Source organism: Rhinatrema bivittatum, chromosome 15 (genome assembly GCF_901001135.1).
Source record: "Rhinatrema bivittatum chromosome 15, aRhiBiv1.1, whole genome shotgun sequence".
Lineage (NCBI taxonomy): Eukaryota > Metazoa > Chordata > Amphibia > Gymnophiona > Rhinatrematidae > Rhinatrema > Rhinatrema bivittatum.
In genome coordinates, this window is record NC_042629.1 from 40,467,698 (window position 1) to 40,485,010 (window position 17,313).

General features: G+C 43.9%; 1 protein-coding gene across 4 annotated transcripts in view; it reads right to left on the reverse strand.

Annotated features, from left to right (window-relative positions):
• LSAMP (limbic system associated membrane protein) overlaps positions 1-17,313 on the reverse strand; it is a 1,673,925-nt gene that overhangs the window by 374,062 nt on the left and 1,282,550 nt on the right. The gene's annotated exons all lie outside the window — the stretch shown is intronic.

Genomic DNA, 17,313 nt, shown 5'->3' on the forward strand with positions numbered 1-17,313 from the left:
ACATACTATCAATGCTTGAACATGCACATACTGTAGGTATGCCTGTGGCATTATCAATGAGGTTCTTTTTATGTCCAAGGTATTGAAATGATCTGCACACATCTGCCCTGAATCTTTAGGTGGCCTCTTAAGTTACTCACTCTGCTTATAGATTAGCCTCAGTATTCAGTTTTATATTTCTGCCACTTTGACACACCTTGGAATTTATCTCTCTCTCTTTTATTTTTTTTTTCCAGAGGTGGAAGACAATGTTAATGGGGGTGGGGGTGGAAAAAGCTCTTCAAATGTTGAATTTTTCCCCTTTGTTTAAGAAGGGTCTAGCCAGGCAGGCCATGGACCACATTACTGGGTGGCTGCTATGAAGTCAGCTAAGGAAAGGGAAGGGGGATAGGCATCAGATTAAAAGAAGAATAGGTAGGGGTAGGGCAGGAGAACCACCAAGAGGAAATGGGAGCAACAGCAAAGTTTCCAGGAGATGGTTGAAAGGGGCAGCAGAGGGTAGGGAGGCCGGTAATGCCTGGAGAGCATACAGGAAGAAAAGTTTAACAGTAGTGAGAAGCTGGGCCAAAGTGGGAGAGGCAAGGCTCATCCGGGTAGAAACAATACAAGAAATCACCCCCCAGGGAGCCAGGGATCAAAACAAGCCTCCTCAGTTTGCACCGGCGCAGACTCACAAGATGGCTCTTGAAGTAGGGTAGAGTCCCAGGAGTACTATCCTTATTCCAGCTACAATTTTGTTTTCCCCTAAGCTTCCCAGGTAATCCCTCTGAACCCCTGGTGCACTCTCTCTCCCTGTCACAGAACTGCTGGCTATCCAAGTGCAGCTTTACTGAATAAAAATGTGCCCTCAACCCCATGCTTCCACACGGCTCAGGCGTCCTCCTCTAGCTGGCCACCCCAGTTTCTCCTAAGGCTTCCTCCTTCAGCTGGCCAGTGGCCCTAGGGCTTCCTCAATCAGCTGAGACTTGCTCTCGGACCTTGCTCTTTGACTATAGCAGGGGGTGGTCTGTGGAAGACCAAGAAAAGGGGCCAGACAGACCATGGTAGGGAGGGTCTGGGGAAGTTTTCAAGAGCAGCCATGGGAAAGTGAGGCGGAGGCCTGCAGTACCCTTTATTTACTTATTTACATTCCACCTTTCGGCACTTCTTGCCACATGCCCGGGCTAGTGGTCTTCATGGAGCAGAAAGCAGAGGGGCAGCCGCCTCAGTAGATTTAGTGGCCAATAGTTATATTTATCATTAGGGTGGCTGATTGCTGTGACGGATTTAGGATTTTGCCACCCCTAGGCACTGTTGGTGCTGTCACCCCACCTCTCCGCTCCCATCCAAACAAGGGACAATGGAGCAGAAGGGGTAAGGCAGAGTGTTCTTTGCTCTGCTCTATCTGCTCCAGGATCACCTCCTCCCCTCATGTCCCTGAATTGACATAAGAAGAGAAGTTCTCCCCCCCCCCCTTTTTCTTGAATTTATCACTTCCAAAGCCTTAACCCTAACAATTAATCATGCTATTGATCTATTGTAAATAAGTACCTCGCCTTAACTTATAATTTTAAAACAGTTACAATTATGTTCCTTTTATTATATTTATCAAGTTGATTGTTCCTCTCTCTCCTTCTGCCCTATCCTTTCGTGCTGCTCTTCCCCTGCCCACCTCTCACCATTTTCTTGCCTGCTCCCCTTCTCCCCCACCCTTGTTCATTGTATTTTCTACCTGCTTCAGTTATTTATATGCCCTATGAATGTCGGTATATTAAAAGTTTCATAAATAAATAAATAAATAAAATAAATAAATCAGTTGGATTAGGGATCAGGGCTTTTCTTTTCTCCTTGCTGTGGATTCTGGCCTCAGCTCTCTCTTCCTGTTCCTAGCACAGGATGGCAGGGGATATGCAATGGGGATGGGTGCTCCTCTGGTTTGGCCTCTGTTGGAAACAGGATGCTGTGCTTGATGGACCCTTGGTCTGACCCAGCATGGCAATTTCTTATGTTCTAATAGGGAACAGAGCTGTTTTTCTTTGCCCTGTCCCTTCCAGCCTCAACCTTTCCCTCTTGTTCTCTGCACTAGGAGGGGAAAGGCTGGATGGAATAGGAAGCAGAAGGCTGTCCTCTGCTGAGTGAGATTCAGCACAGCTGAGAGGCAGCAAATCTTCAGCCAGCTTGCTGCCTCCCAGAATTTTGCCGCCCTAGGCCTACTGTGCTTATTAGCAAATCCAGGCCTGGATGGTTGTGAGTACAGCGTGTGATGCCTCTAGAGGCCGGTGAGGGCAAAATTGTGTTATATATCATACGGCTGTGGCCATTTTCATGCACTCAAAGGGAAAGGAAAAGTTAAGGGGTAGCAGGTGGGGGGCTGGGATGGCTGGAAGTGAAAGATAGGTCATCCCTCACTTAAGAATTTGAATGACATTCTCATGTGCCAGATAAGGCAGCTTGTCTATAGCTGGAGAAAGCTGTTACCTTGGGACACTATTAGAGATGGAGTTAGGGGGTGGAAGAGGGAATAAGGAAAATAGAATGCATGAAATAAGAAAAGAAAGAGAATTTTTTTTGTGTCTCTTGGGCGGGGAAAGGGGACTGGGGGAAAGAGAAAAATCTGCAGGTGAGGATGGGATAGGATTATAGGGTGATGTAATGGAGAGAAAAGTAAGATAGAGTTAGCCCAAAAGGAACAAATGGAGAAGGGTGACCAGAAATTAGAAATAAAATGGGAAGAGCAAGGAAATGAAAGTTGTAGAGGCAGTGAAGAAGGATAACAGAGGGAATCATGAAGGACAGCAAAGAGAAAGGGGAGTATTTTTTTATATACCAATGTTGCCAATTCATATTTTCTTTTAATGTCTTTTGGTATTTAGGCTCTAGTTTTATTTTTGCTTCCTGCTTGGAATATCCTCTTCTCTGTGGCCCAGCCTATAGCATCTGTTCCAGTTTTGTTAACTAAAACTCATTTTCCAGGCACAGGGATTGATCAGAACCATAGAGCATTAATGGTTTTTGCCTTGAGGGAACCGACAATGGGTCAAAGATACTCCTTCACATGTAGATGGCGGAGACTACCTGTTCCTGCAGTATGCAGTCTGCAGTGGAGAGTTCTGGTAGCCTGGAGAGAGAACTGGACGTCGTTATACCTTTTAAAGAACCAATAAAAATATATGCTGTGGTACCTAAGCTTTCGAGATGAGGGATCTCTTCTTCGGACAAAACCTGCACAGTACAGTGTACAATCCTGCCACTATTATGGAGATATGGGGCAGTGGGAAGAAGCTGCGGGCACATACACAATTCTGGTGAACATGCTTTAACTTCTTTCACTTGATCTTTTTTTCCTTTCTATTCTTTTGCATGCACATAACAAAAAGTGCACACATACTTCCGCATGCATACAGATACACAAATGCAGGAAAAGTGAACAGGAAATACAGCAAGATTATAATACTTTTCGGCCCCATGGTACCCAGCTATTTTTGAGTGGGCTGCTCTGTCCATGCAAGTAAAATGCAGATGAGAAACACCCAAGCATAGTGCAGAGCCTAAGATGACATGGTGTCATAGCGGGGAGACCTTGTCAAACTGATGAGGCAACTAGAGCAATGGATTGGTAGGTATGGTGGATTTTGCCAGTATAAATGTCAGCAAAGGTTTGATCTGAATTCCATCAGGAAAGCTGATTTACTAACTAGCTCGAATGGGAGTAAGATAGAAAGTTAACTGGCTGCAGGGCTAGTTAAGCAATCAGAATTAAGAACATTAAGAACATAAAATATGCCAGACTAGGTCAGACCAAGGTTCCATCAAGCCCAATATCCTGTCTCCAGCAGTGGTCAACTAAGTCACAAGTACCTGGCAAGTTCCCAAACATTAACTAGATCCCATAATGGTGGTGGGTGGAACAGGTAAAAGGATTGTTGGGATGCCTCATAGCTCAGTGATCTTCAATATCTTTATCAATCACACAGCAGAAAGAATTGAGGGAAGAACAGACATTTACAAATGACATACAAATCTGTAAGGGCAAACAATGGAATGGAAGGTGATTTGAAAAGTAATGGAAGAATGTCAAGGGTATGGAAGTTGTGATTCTGTGCAAATTAGTTTAGAATTATGCATCTGCAGCAGAAAACATCATAGACACTTATCAATTAGGATGGCAAGAACTACCCAACAGGAAAGGGATGGAGTAACCAGGGGGGTCACGATTTAAAACTTCAGGGAGGAAAATTCAGAACCAATGTCAGGAAGTATTTCTTCACGGAGAGGGTGGTGGATGCCTGGAATGCCCTTCCGGAGGAAGTGGTGAAGACCAGAACTGTGAAGGACTTCAAAGGGGAGTGGGATAAACACTGTGGATCCATAAAGTCTAGGAGATGTGAATGAAGAGTGGGTGGCTCGCGGGAATGATGGCTACTACCTGGAGATAATAGCCTTATTCAATAAACATACACACGGTTAATGCGACTCCAACATTACTCTAAGCTTCAACAGCAAGAGGTAATGTGGAAAAAAAGGATTTCCATTCACAAAAAGCGGGGAATAACTTGCTTGTTACGGCGGTTACTACCCCAAACCTAATAAGCCTGATACTTCATTTTCAATGCATATCCAGCATAGCTCTCTGCTTCAACTGATACTTCACGCATATCCAGCATAGCTCTCTGCTTCAACAGCAGGGGAGAAAGTCTGATACTTCACTTTCAATGCATATCCAACATAGCTCTCTGCTTCAACGGCAGGGGGGAATGAAGAAAAGTGGATCTATATACAGACAACAACCAACAAGGACTGAATTACATAGTCTGGGTAAACAAATGAGCATGGGTGTAGCTTACTTATTGCGGCGGTTACTACCCCTAACTAATTAAGCTAGATATTTCACTTAGATGCAGTTCCAACACTGCTCTCTACTTTAATGGTGGGGGTGGAAGGGAAATAGAACCAAAAGGTTACTAAGGGCCAAGAATAACAGATAAGTATGAGAAAAAAAAAGTGCAAAAGCTTGCTGGGCAGACTGGATGGGCCGTTTGGTCTTCTTCTGCCGTTGTTTCTATGTTTCTATGTATAAGGTAGTGGGGGAAAGATGATGGTGTACAAGGAGAAGTATTGCCAGTAGACAAAAAGGGGGTAGTACTGCCCAGATCTTAGAAGTGATACTACTCATTTGAGACCTCACTGTTTAGTACTGGATTCCAAACCTTAATATGAACATTCAAATGTTGGAAGCAGTTGAGAGAAATGTTACAGAACAGTGCAAGGCCTGCAAATGCAACAAAAGCCCTACACAGTAAAGCTGATGAAACAAACTCTGCTTTCTGGAGGAAAATAAAACCATAAGGAGAGGGGAGGATAAGCAGAAAATTCAGCTATCCAGCATTTTATGTAGAAGACAAAGTTCAAGGACAAAGGGTCATGATGAGGCTGGAAGAAAGGAGGCTCATAAGAAATGAGAGGAAGTATTTCTTTACTGAATAGATAGTGAATGTAGTGGTAACCAAAAGAGTGACAAAATTCAGGCATGTCTGGGGTGGATACAGCGCAAAGTGTTAAGGGCAATAGAGGGGGATGAATGAATATACACTAGTATCTGTGGGACAACTGGGCAGGCCAACTGGATGCTATCTGCTGACAACTGCTGAGCACACATACTGGCATTTATTTACTCAAACACTCGCTCACGCCTTAAGCTCGCATGGTCTGATTCATTGCTGTATGAAGCTCTGAGCCTGCTTTCCTCCTCAGTGAATCTCACGTACCTTGAGGCCGATTTCCATCGCTGTTGAAGACCCCCCGAGACCTCATTTTCTATCAGTCCAGAGATGTTTGTGATGATGTGATAAGACGTGTCCTGCAAACCTTTCCACTGATGCCCACCAATCTTAACTGTGCGACTGAAGGAAGGGAGGAGATGGGACAGCTTGCTTGAGTGTGACTGCTGCTAATAGCAAAGTTTAGCAGAGGTCGGAAAGGGCACTCAAGTGTGAAGAGAGAGAGGCTGCACTGACAGAGATGCTGTTTTCCACAGAATGCGTTAAGGCTTGCTTTATTTTCCAGACCTTTGACTTATTTTGCTGCTCGAATAAGCAAAATGTGAAGCACCTGCCAAAAACCAGGGGCTGGAATTTCAATAGGGTGAGAGTAAAAAAAGGGAAGAAAGCAGAGGAGAGGGAAGGTGGAAAGAGGGAGATAGAGGAAAGGATGAGGGCAGCAAGCAGGGGAAGATGGAAGGCTAGAAAGAAGATGAAGAAGAAGAAGATGGAAAGAATGAAGGGGTGAAAAATTAGGAAGGGGCAATGAAGCAAAGGGTGGAAAGCAAAGCAAGCCACTGCAAAGCTATTTTATTAATGTAACCCCTGGTTGGGGTACATAAAATGATAGAAGGGATATCCCTATTGATTAAGGGTTATCCTTTGCAAATGTATTTGGTGGTGAAGTGGACCTGTATAGAAACAGCATGGGTATCAAATAACCTCCTCTCTGACCGGACAGGGAGGACTCCTTCAACTCCCCTCCATGAACTCTGATCCCATGCCTCACCCTATTGCTGGCTTAGTAATAGTAGAGGACCAACAATTAGCTTTATTTTCTGGATGAACCAGCCAGGAACTCTTTACATGGATGTGAAGCAGGTTACAGTGTTACCCACTGAATACATCAGAATTTCACGAGCCTCTATAGTCAGAATCACATACATATGAAATGACTTCTGGAATACAATAAGTACATTCCTCCACCTCCTTTTGCCAAATAATTCTTTTTCCTTGGACCAGACATAAGAGTTAGTCTGAGCTCTCAGATTCCTATTCATTCATACCTATGTCCTAACCCTGTTTAATGAACAGAGTTCACTTATTATACCAAAATTCACATCAAAAGAGACATAATGCAACTCTCGTTTACATGACCTACTAATACTAATCTGGTCTTTGACTTTTCATCTGAATTCCACACCACCTTCCTCCCAGTGCAGGTTCCCTGGATTACTGCACTCAAAGGACACCCAGGGTCACTGCTCATCTTGGACTCCTGGCCCATGTCCTCAGAGGGAGGAATAAACCCCTTTTTCTCTTGACTTCCTGGTTAGTTCCTTGTGAGGAGGAAGAAACATCTCCTTCTTCATGGCCTCAGGCGTCACCTCTTGAGAGGAAGAGCCCCTACAGGGTCCCACTGCCACTGGGAGGGTCCTTGGGCCCACCAGTCCGCAGACTGGTTACTCCAGCTGGTCCCATCTCTGTGGTCCCCCTGCTTCTTGAAGGGCAGGGGCAGAAAGGACAGTAACCTGCCAAAACTTGCCACATTTATATTGCCCGCCATACACTAGTCACCCAATCAGAAAACCTAAAATGTTTAAGGGAGCATGCACACTATTTCCCCATCATCACATTATCACAAAAAAAACCCCCCAAAAAAAACAATGCTCACAGCTCTGAAAATGCCATCCAGTGGTCATTTAACATTACTACAACACACTATGAAACATTATCCTAAACAGGTCTACATGATAATAGCAGGGTCTTCCTCACCCACACATCTTCTACACTGAAAGCCAAAAATAAGGTACTTTTTTTTTTTTTTTGGGGGGGGGGGGGATCCAGACATAAATAAAATTTTAATTTATTCTCATTTTGGATACAGATCAATCTGAGTGTGCATTTTAAGGTCTTAATCTGCAGGTCTCATAGTTAAAGACCCATGTGTAAGTGGGCTGCTCTGCTAGAGAAATCTATATCCTGGCACATTACACCCTTTGAAAGTGACCAAAAATACAGGAGGAAGGATCAAAGAATCACTAGCCAAAGAGGACAGACATTAACAAAAGCATCAGACACCAGCAGGAATTCAAATAGAGGCAAACATCTTGAAACAGCTGTGCTGACCCGTGACAACATGTTTTTATTATGTTTGTCCACATGCACGAGTCAAGCGAGCATATACATATGGATAGATGGACAGATACAGGTGCTGGAGTCTGGGGGCAACCACGCAGCGTGCATGTGGGGAGGCTGCCATGGGCCTGGAGCAGGACAGGTTCTTGTCAAGGAATTAGGGGAGGAGTAGAAAGCAAGAAACACGTTTAATTTGTGCTACACCTGGGAGCGTGCACATTCCTAACTTGTTTGATTACTCAGAGGCTAGCACTTGTATGATGACTCTCTTTTTTTTCTCCAAAACATCTAGTCCTCGATCAGCACGGCTGTATCAGTTCAATCTCTCTTACGTCAATCTTTATTTTTTCCAACAGCTTTGGCTAATGTCTGTCTCTACCTACTTGCAGGATTTGAATTCTGCCCAGAAAACCTCGACCCCATTTCTCATTTTGAACTGTCATGGCTAAGCGGCTGACAGGAAACAGTCGATACATGCCAACACTCTCTCTAGTCCACCCTTCCCACATAACGGAACCTGCAGAATTCTGATCTTTGGAACCTGGCAAGAGACTTTTTTTTTTTGTTTTCACTTTAGTATATTTCTGTAATTTCAACTTTAGTAGAACAAACAGCATCAATACCAGTAAAGCACAAAGGATGGTGGAAGTAAACCGATTGATTCGCAAAGTCCACTGGTTCATTTGTTGTCAGGTAATCAAGTACTGGAAGCGAATTCGCTGTCCTCATATGAAGTAGATCCTAAGAAGGCAGTGAGAAAAGGAATGCCTCCACACCACCCAAAACTAAACACCTCTGTTTTATATACTGAGAGCACCGATATACATAAATGGAACCCCCTAGAATTTTCCTTTCTTAAGGGTCATATAGGATAGTTCACATCATGTGCCAGCCATTTCTTTAGAGTGAGTCACCAGACATCGCTCTTGCATGAGATGTAGGCCAAAAATCCAACTATAGTATTTCATGAAACTTAAAAAATTCCCAGACAACCCAAATTGTTTTCTCTCTCGGTACAGGATGTAAAAGAAACAAGATGTTAAGAGATTTAGCTCTGTAAAGTCTCTCCTACTTTTACAGCTTACATTCCTATTGAATAAATTTGCCCTTTATCTGGACGTAATTATGGTTCTCTTTTTATGTAATGTGGCTACAGACCATGAAACATTATTTATTTATTTAGAACTTTTATATATTGACATTCATTTGCATATCACATCGGTTTACAATTAACGGGGATAATAAAATGATTTAGGAAGTGAAAAATACAGTTATATGAAACAGGGATGTAGAGGAAGAAAAAAGGGTCCAGATGGCAGATAGGTAGCCTAATAAAAGAAAATAAAATGAAGCAAGTAACATAACATGAAATGAAATGGATAAACTATATACAAGATTCTGTATTGAAGGCTATTGTTCAAGGAAATCAGCTAATATCCCACATTGGTGGGATATTAGTCAAATAAAGAGCTAGCTCAGTGGCAAGTGCTTCCTGCTCCCCAGGTTGGGTGGGGATGCTGCAGACATGGAGTTCACAACACCTGAGGGGATGGCGTCTCCAACATTGCTCTATAGTGACAGCAGCCAGACTTACTATCCACGCCCGATCAGACTCCAAAGGAAGCAGGAGTTTGTGGCCCCCTAGTTAAGCATTCTTTCTGCGATAGCCGGGCTGAGTTGGGAAGAAGATAGAAAATGGGGGTGGGGAACCCTGGGTGGTTGTGGCTGGGGGGGGGGGGGGGGGGCCTCCTGACACTGTAGCCCATTAGATGCTGTTTCCAATTGAGCTGAAAACCCACAAGATGCAGGAGGAAAAAAAAAGGCAAATAAAATTAAATACCTAGAAAACTATCATGAGCAAGGCTAGAACGGGTCCAGTGATATCGTAGACCGCAAGTGCAGTGGGGAGAGTGACTGTTCATACAGAACAGCAGTAATAATACTATCACTGACAATAATATAAATAATTTCTGCCACACACAGCACTGTGCGGGCTTCTCTGAAATGCCTCCCATTATGGGTGCATGAAGACAGGGCACATGAAAAGAGACTGCATAGAGGATGTTTCTTTGCCAAACTCCCCTCCCTCCCCAAACAAAAAAGAAAGTTAAATATTTATTTATTTTATTTATTTAACGAGTTTTATATACCATCATTCGGGATCATTAAAATAACGCCATCATAACGGTTTACAAAATACAAGGTTATAGGGATAAGGGGGGTTAAACAGGGTTTCAAAGGTTTTCTTTTTTAAAGGTACAAACTGTTATTAATCATAGGGGGTATCATATGCAAGGTTATAGTTCAGTTTTATGTTTCACTTCTTATTTATAAACATAGTTGTGATGAATTTCATTTATTCTTAAGGATGGATTGGAGGGCGATGTTGTTGTGTTGTTCATTGGGCGAGTTGGTATGCTTTGTTGAACAACCACATTTTTAGATCCTTTTTGAAGGTTTTTAGGTTTTCTTGAGTTCTGAGCTCAGTTGGTAGTGAGTTCCAGAGTTTTGAGCTACCAATGGAGATTGCTCTTTTTTGGGTTGAGGTGAGTTGATTTGAGTGCGTTGGTAGTGTTTTTAGGAGTCCCTTATTTGCTGATCTAAGGTTTCTGCTTGGGGTAAGCAGTTGTATAGAGGGGCTTAGCCAATTTTCTTGTTTTTCATATATAATTTTATGAAGGATGGATAGGACCTGCACCTCATTTCCTTTGCTCGCAGTCTTGTACTTTTTCCTTGTATGAAATGGGCGACTTCTTACTATCACAGGTGTTCTGTTCTTACACTCCGCTCTATGGAATAAGTTATCCCCACCTCCCCAGGTGCTCATAAAGCTCCACGTCAGGCTGAGTCATTCCTGGTTTTATTCCAATTACATTCGTGGACTCACAGCTCCAGGGTCTTAAGAAAAGCCAGGATAAGATCCAGCAATACAGTGCAGCAAAAAAAACCAGAAGTGGCTCAGCCTGCCCCCTCAGAACAAGGACCTTTTCTACATTTAACATTTTTTATCCATGCCTCGTGGGCACTGCTCTGCTCAGGTTTTCAGGATGCTCCTAATGAATATGTTAGGGCCTAGATTTCCATGTACACTGCTTCAAGTGCATGCCCATCTCCGATGCATGCTCATTAGGGATATTCTTAAAACCAGAGTGGATTGGTATCCACGAGGATGGCCGATTGCCTTCCCCCAAATCTTCATTCCACCTTTACAAAAGAAGCTCAAGGTGGATTACAAGGCTACACTCATACTATCATCACCCTTCCTCCCTTAAAGGTGAATTGTAAAAGATGCATGCGCACGACCAACCAATTTTATAAGGCGCCTAGGTATGCACACAAGTGCCAATGCACAAATATCTCATACTGGAGGAAAAAGGGACATAATGTGCGTGTGGTGCGGGCAGGGCATGGATGTTCCAGGGCGGGGCCAAGAGATGTGCGTGCAAGTACTTACGTGCCTGGGCATGCACCCAGGTCCAGCGCCATGTAACTTTACTTCTTCTATGGAGGATGTGCAAGTAAAAAAATAAAACATAAAAAGTTATGGACATCTGTGAGGGGTTTAAAGGGTCTGGGGGTAACTGGGGGTGTGTGCAGGCTCAAGAGCCGGGGGGTTTGGTGGACTTCGCTGGGAGGTGGACGAACTGGTCAAACTGGTCATGGCATGGACATGTGCCCGTTATAAAATCCCCTCGCGTGGCTTAAACCACACTTTAAAAATTAGGTGCACATATTCGTGCGTCTAGGCCATTATATAACAAGCACGCATACATGTGTGTATGTTATAAAATGGCCGCGTGCCGAATAACACATGTATATGGGCGCCCGCTTGAATGTTATCATCCCTGTATTTTTGGGTCAAAACTGAAAAACCCTTTTTATTTTTAGTGTAATTTTATAACAGCAGTGCTTATGTCTGCAGGTACTTTGTACCTGCAATCTTTTAGCTGGAATTTTCAGACCAGACTTTTGAAAGGTCAAAAGTATGTGTGTAAATGCACACTTTTCACCCCCAGGAATCGCTCTTGCTAATGCATGTTGCAATCACATTACAGGCATATTGTTTCCCTGCATAACCCTCTGACTGATTTTCAAAGCGCCACTTACACGTATGCAACAGGGTTTTAGGCACATAAGAGGCTTTGAAGCCCTGTAAAGCTTGCTTTTTTTTTTGCTTTTCTAAATTCCTCCACTTTTATTTTTCAATGATTAGCTTTGTACCATTTTTTGATACTTCACTGTAAGACACCCTTAGTAGGGGACCACAGAAGAGCCAACATAATAAAAACAAAAATCAACCCTTTCTGTTGCTGAGTTTATGAAATACTGTATGCAATGCCTCTGAACTGTCTCCAGTGCAAACATTTCCATGAAAAAAAAAAAATCTATAGCGATCCTTATTTATGCATAGAACAGCTAGAAATAGAATGATAGGGATTTAAAGGCTGGAAGGGACCTTAAAGAACACCTGGTCTCTCTCCCTACTCACTCACTGGATATACCTATCATCCCAGGAAGCACCAATGGCAGAAGTCCAGTTTGAGCTACAGTCTGTACCTGGCTGTGAATTTGCTCTACGCCCATAAGCAGCCTCAGCCTTTGACAGTACTTGACATTGTCTGCCATGCATATTAACCTCACGGATTACACTCTCTAGTTTCCCTTTCCTTTGGTGTACACTTGGCTGCAATAACTTGAATCAGACGGTAGCACTAAGTGCTCCCTCCCCTTTGTGCTGGCATTCCTTTCACCCTTTCTTGGCTTGCCCGGGTCTGCCGCAGAAGCACACACAGTGATTGGAGATGCCGCATTTTACTCATCGCCGAGTGATTTGGAGCTACAGTATATATCATTTGCCAAGAGCTAAACTAAAGGCTGTGTGCACAACGTGAGGCAGATACTGCAACTTACTTATTTGGCAAGATCTGTCCAAGCCCTTTCAATCTTTTCAGCCCTATTACTGGCACTGTCAAACCTCACTGTCTAATTTTATCAATGTAATGTCATAAAAAGAGCTGTCCGGTCCTGACCTATCCATCCTTTCATCCTTTAAAAAAATCCAATAAAGGCTTCCTTCTACCTCGCAGTACCCCGAGTGGGCATTAATTTACCTGACATTTATTAACCGTTGATCAGTGGTTTCTTCCCGATGAGCGCAGGCTTATTTCTCTCCCTCTCCCGCGCTCTATCTGAAGCTGTCTGAACCATTTTGCTCTGAATTCTTGTAGAATGCATATTTCGCACATCAGTTCTTATGGCCCAGATCCTTTGTTAAGGACACCATTACCAGCTGATAAAAGAGCGTGGAGGCTGTCAAAATTGCCCTCACCTGCTGATTTGTCCCTCAATGCGGTAATTGGCCTGCCATGCCAATTTAGGACCCAGCACAAAATATGGATAAAGGTGTCAACTCTTTCCTCTTACAGCTGGTTAGACTAAAGATATATATATATATATATATATATGGAATTCTTATATTTTATTCCTTTTTCACCACTGCTTGATAGGACCTGAGCACAGACAGATATTTCTCTATGGACATGGCTATTCAGATCAACTGCTTGTTACAGAGATCTGTTATTTAGGAACATATTTTATTCTCTATAAAGTAACTATTTATACCTATCTATCAATCTGTCTATCTACTGAACACATACCCCAAGGTGAAAAAATACATATATCTTTTACCATACAATGTTCACAACTACCCAAAGTGGAAAAGCTGAACCATCTATGTTCCAAAATAGCAGAATATAAATAAAGTTCCCAACACGCCTTTCGCATGATGCCTATTTGTTCTCACACCGTGCAATGCTGCACAGTTGGGCAAATAGCTAAACTCTTACTCAGCTTGCTGTACACAAAGACAGGCTTGCTTCTTGACTTTCAAGTTATTTATTGAAACAACAACTGGAAAACACAGACCTTACTGTAAGATGAAATGGAAATCAGAAAAACTGTCACAAAGCCTCTGAACTGTCACAGTGGTTACGAGTCCTGCTTCGGTACGTCAGCTGAATTTAGTGCAGAAAGCAATGTCCTTGGCAGGCTCTGAAATTTTTTTCCTCAGAGGTGGATTTTCAGCAAATGCCCATCTCCTCTGCCCTGTCCCCATTTTCCTTAATTTCAGAAAATACACATTTAGACACCCCCCCCCCCCCCAACCGGCAGCCAACCCTGGATTAATTCATCTCTGCTCTAGTAATTAACCTCTCATTCCCTTCACCCACTCCACCAATTTATCCCTCCCCCCCCCCCCTTACCAGAGTAATTGACTCAGACCACACCCCACAAAGCCCTTCCCCATTAATTAATCCGTCATTCCCTTCACTTCCTTCTTAAAATTCATCCCTCAGTCACTATACCCCCTCTCCCCCAGAAACTCATCCAGTCTGACTGGTAGGAAGACAGATAAAAAGCAGTGAGTCCCCCCACCCCATCCTCCAAATGGTACAGCAGATCTGCCTGTTTGGTGGGGGTTGGAGGCCCTAGAAGGCCCTAGAAGGGCACCCAGCAGGTGTTAGGTTCAGACACACTCATGAGAAAGGCACCCTTGCTTGGGAACACAGTGGAGAATGGGTTGGCCTTTTCATGGGACAGCTGAACTTGATCTAGGCAGGCACCAATCAAACCAGCTCAGACTGTCTTGCTAGCCTCATGGCGGTCAAACGGTGTAGCTATTAGGCTCAGATACAGATTAGGGAATAGAATAGTATTTTATGTATTAACACAGCTTCAGCCTATTATTATCCACTAAATGAGTGTGTCCATCCTTGATTGGCATGGGGAGGCTACAAGGGTAGGGGGTGCCAGACAGGTCATAGTTGCTCATGTTTGTATCAATTCAGTAGCCTATTGTGGGTGTTGTGTGATAAAGTACATATTTTTTTTTAGCTCTGAATGAGTTTGATGTGTTTTGTTTTGCCTCTGGACTGAGTGACTACAGGCTGTCATCCTTAGCAATGGAACAGCAGTTTTCCTTCTAACGTTTGTCTGTCTCCTTCTACATGTACTGGGGAGCAAGCTGGTCAACTACTCTAGTGAACTGACCAGACATTTCCATGTCCTAAGGGGCAGGCTGAGCAACTCCTGGCTGTCTCTCCCCTTGAATCCGGACTCTACAGTTCCAGTGTCTGTAAGCAAAGCAGACATTGTAAGTCCACAAACACAGCGATATAAAACTAGGCCTGGCTCATTTTAACCCTTATGATTTGGCCCTAGCTACTTTAGCTGTGATATTAAAGAAGCCTTTGAGGATGCAATGTCCACATTTCATTTCATTTTCATTTAATAGATTTATTAATCGCCTAACACTGCAAGGCCTAGGCGATATACATAAAAACATACATAATAATAATAAAACAAAACATGAATAATACACTTCTTAAATCAGATTTCATAGAAACCATATCATGTTATACAAAGCTATATCGTACCCTTCCCCATGCCATTTCATTTTGCTAGGTAACCTCTAGCATCTATCTCCCTTTTATTCCTACATCAGTTATTTTTGTGGACTGGGCTCTGCTACGTCTCATGTTCAGTCTCGTCTCTCATAAGCGGTACAGTCTCGTCTCTCATAAGCGGTGACATGATACAGACTTTCAGATACTTGAAAGGTTTTAATGATCCAAAGACGACAAACCTTTTCCATCGGAAAAAAATCAGCAGAACCAGGGGTCACGATTTGAAGCTCCAGGGAGGAAGACTCAGAACCAATGTCAGGAAGTATTTCTTCACGGAGAGGGTGGTGGATGCCTGGAATGCCCTTCCAGAGGAAGTGGTGAAGACCAAATCTGTGAAGGACTTCAAAGGGGCATGGGATAAACACTGTGGATCCATAAAGGTTAGAGGACGTGAATGAAGAGTGGGTGGCTCGCGGGAATGACGGCTACTACCTGGAGATAATACCCTTATTCAATAAACATACAGGAAAATTAGTTCTTACCTGTTAATTTTCGTTCCTGTAGTACCACGGATCAGTCCAGACAGTCGGTTGAGCCTCCTTTCCAGCAAGTGGAGACAGACTAAAACTTGAAGGATGCCCTATATCAGGACAGAGCCTGTCCTCTACCCCTTCAGTATAACGTATGTCAAAGCATAAAACAACAAACCCAAGAATAGGATCAAGCAAGTAACTGTAAAGCTCAACGGAGCAAATATAGAATAATGTAGAAAAACATGGTATACCTATACGCTCTTGCATAAACTTGATATAAGAAAATGACCAAGGCTTCCAGTGTAATTGCTCAGTAATATTGCACAAAGAAATATATGAAAATCTGCAGACCTGCAAGAAAACAAGCTTCGAGAGGACAGAAGACAGACAGGGAAGGGCGTCTGGACTGATCCGTGGTACTACAGGAACGAAAATTAACAGGTAAGAACTAATTTTCCTTTCCTGTACGTACCCGGATCAGTCCAGACAGTGGGATGTACCAAAGCTTCCCTAAACTGGGTGGGACCGAGACAGTCCCACTTGAAGCACTTGCCACCAAAAGGAACCGAACACCGGAGCGTGTACATCCAGACGGTAGTGCCGAGCAAAAGTGTGCAGAGATGTCCAAGTGGTGGCCCTGCAAATCTTCTGCGGGGAGACAGATTGACTCTCCGCCCAAGAAGTAGCCTGAGAACGCAGAGAATGGGCCTTCAGACCCTCAGGAAGCGGACGACCTTGACAAAGATACGCCGAGGAAATGGCTTCCTTCAACCACTGCGCAATCGTGGTCTTAGAAGCCTGTTTACCGCGGTTGGGACCACTCCAAAGGACGAAGAGATGGTCCGATACCCGGAAGTCATTAGTGACCTGGAGATAACGAAGCAAGACTCGTTTTACATCTAGCCGACGAAGGTCGCCACCCGCCGTACCCGCAATCTCCTCCGTAGAGAACGCTGGGAGTTCTACCGACTGGTTGACATGAAAAGTGGAGACAACCTTAGGCAAGAAGGAAGGAACCATCCTGAGAGAAACCCCGGAATCCGAGAAACGCAAGAAGGGCTCCCGACAGGACAGCGCCTGAAGCTCGGAAATACGGCGAGCAGAGGAAATAGAGACCAGAAAGACAGTCTTTAGAGTAAGATCCTTGAGCGTAGCATGGCGAAGAGGCTTGAAGGGAGCCGCACAGAGAGCATGAAGGACTATGTTGAGACTCCACGACGGACACGTGCCCCGAGAGGGGGGGCGGAAGTGTCTAACACCCCTCAGGAAACGAATCACGTCAGGGTGAGCTGCTAAGGCATGACCGTCCACCCGACCCAGGAGAGAGCCAAGCGCAGAGACTTGAACGCATAGAGAATTGAAGGAGAGGCCCTTAGAGAGACCCTTCTGAAGAAAAGAAAGAATCAAAGGAATCGAGGCGGAGCGCGCAGGGACACCCGCCTCCGTACACGCGGACTCAAAAACTTTCCAGATGCGCACATAGGCCAGAGAAGTCAACTG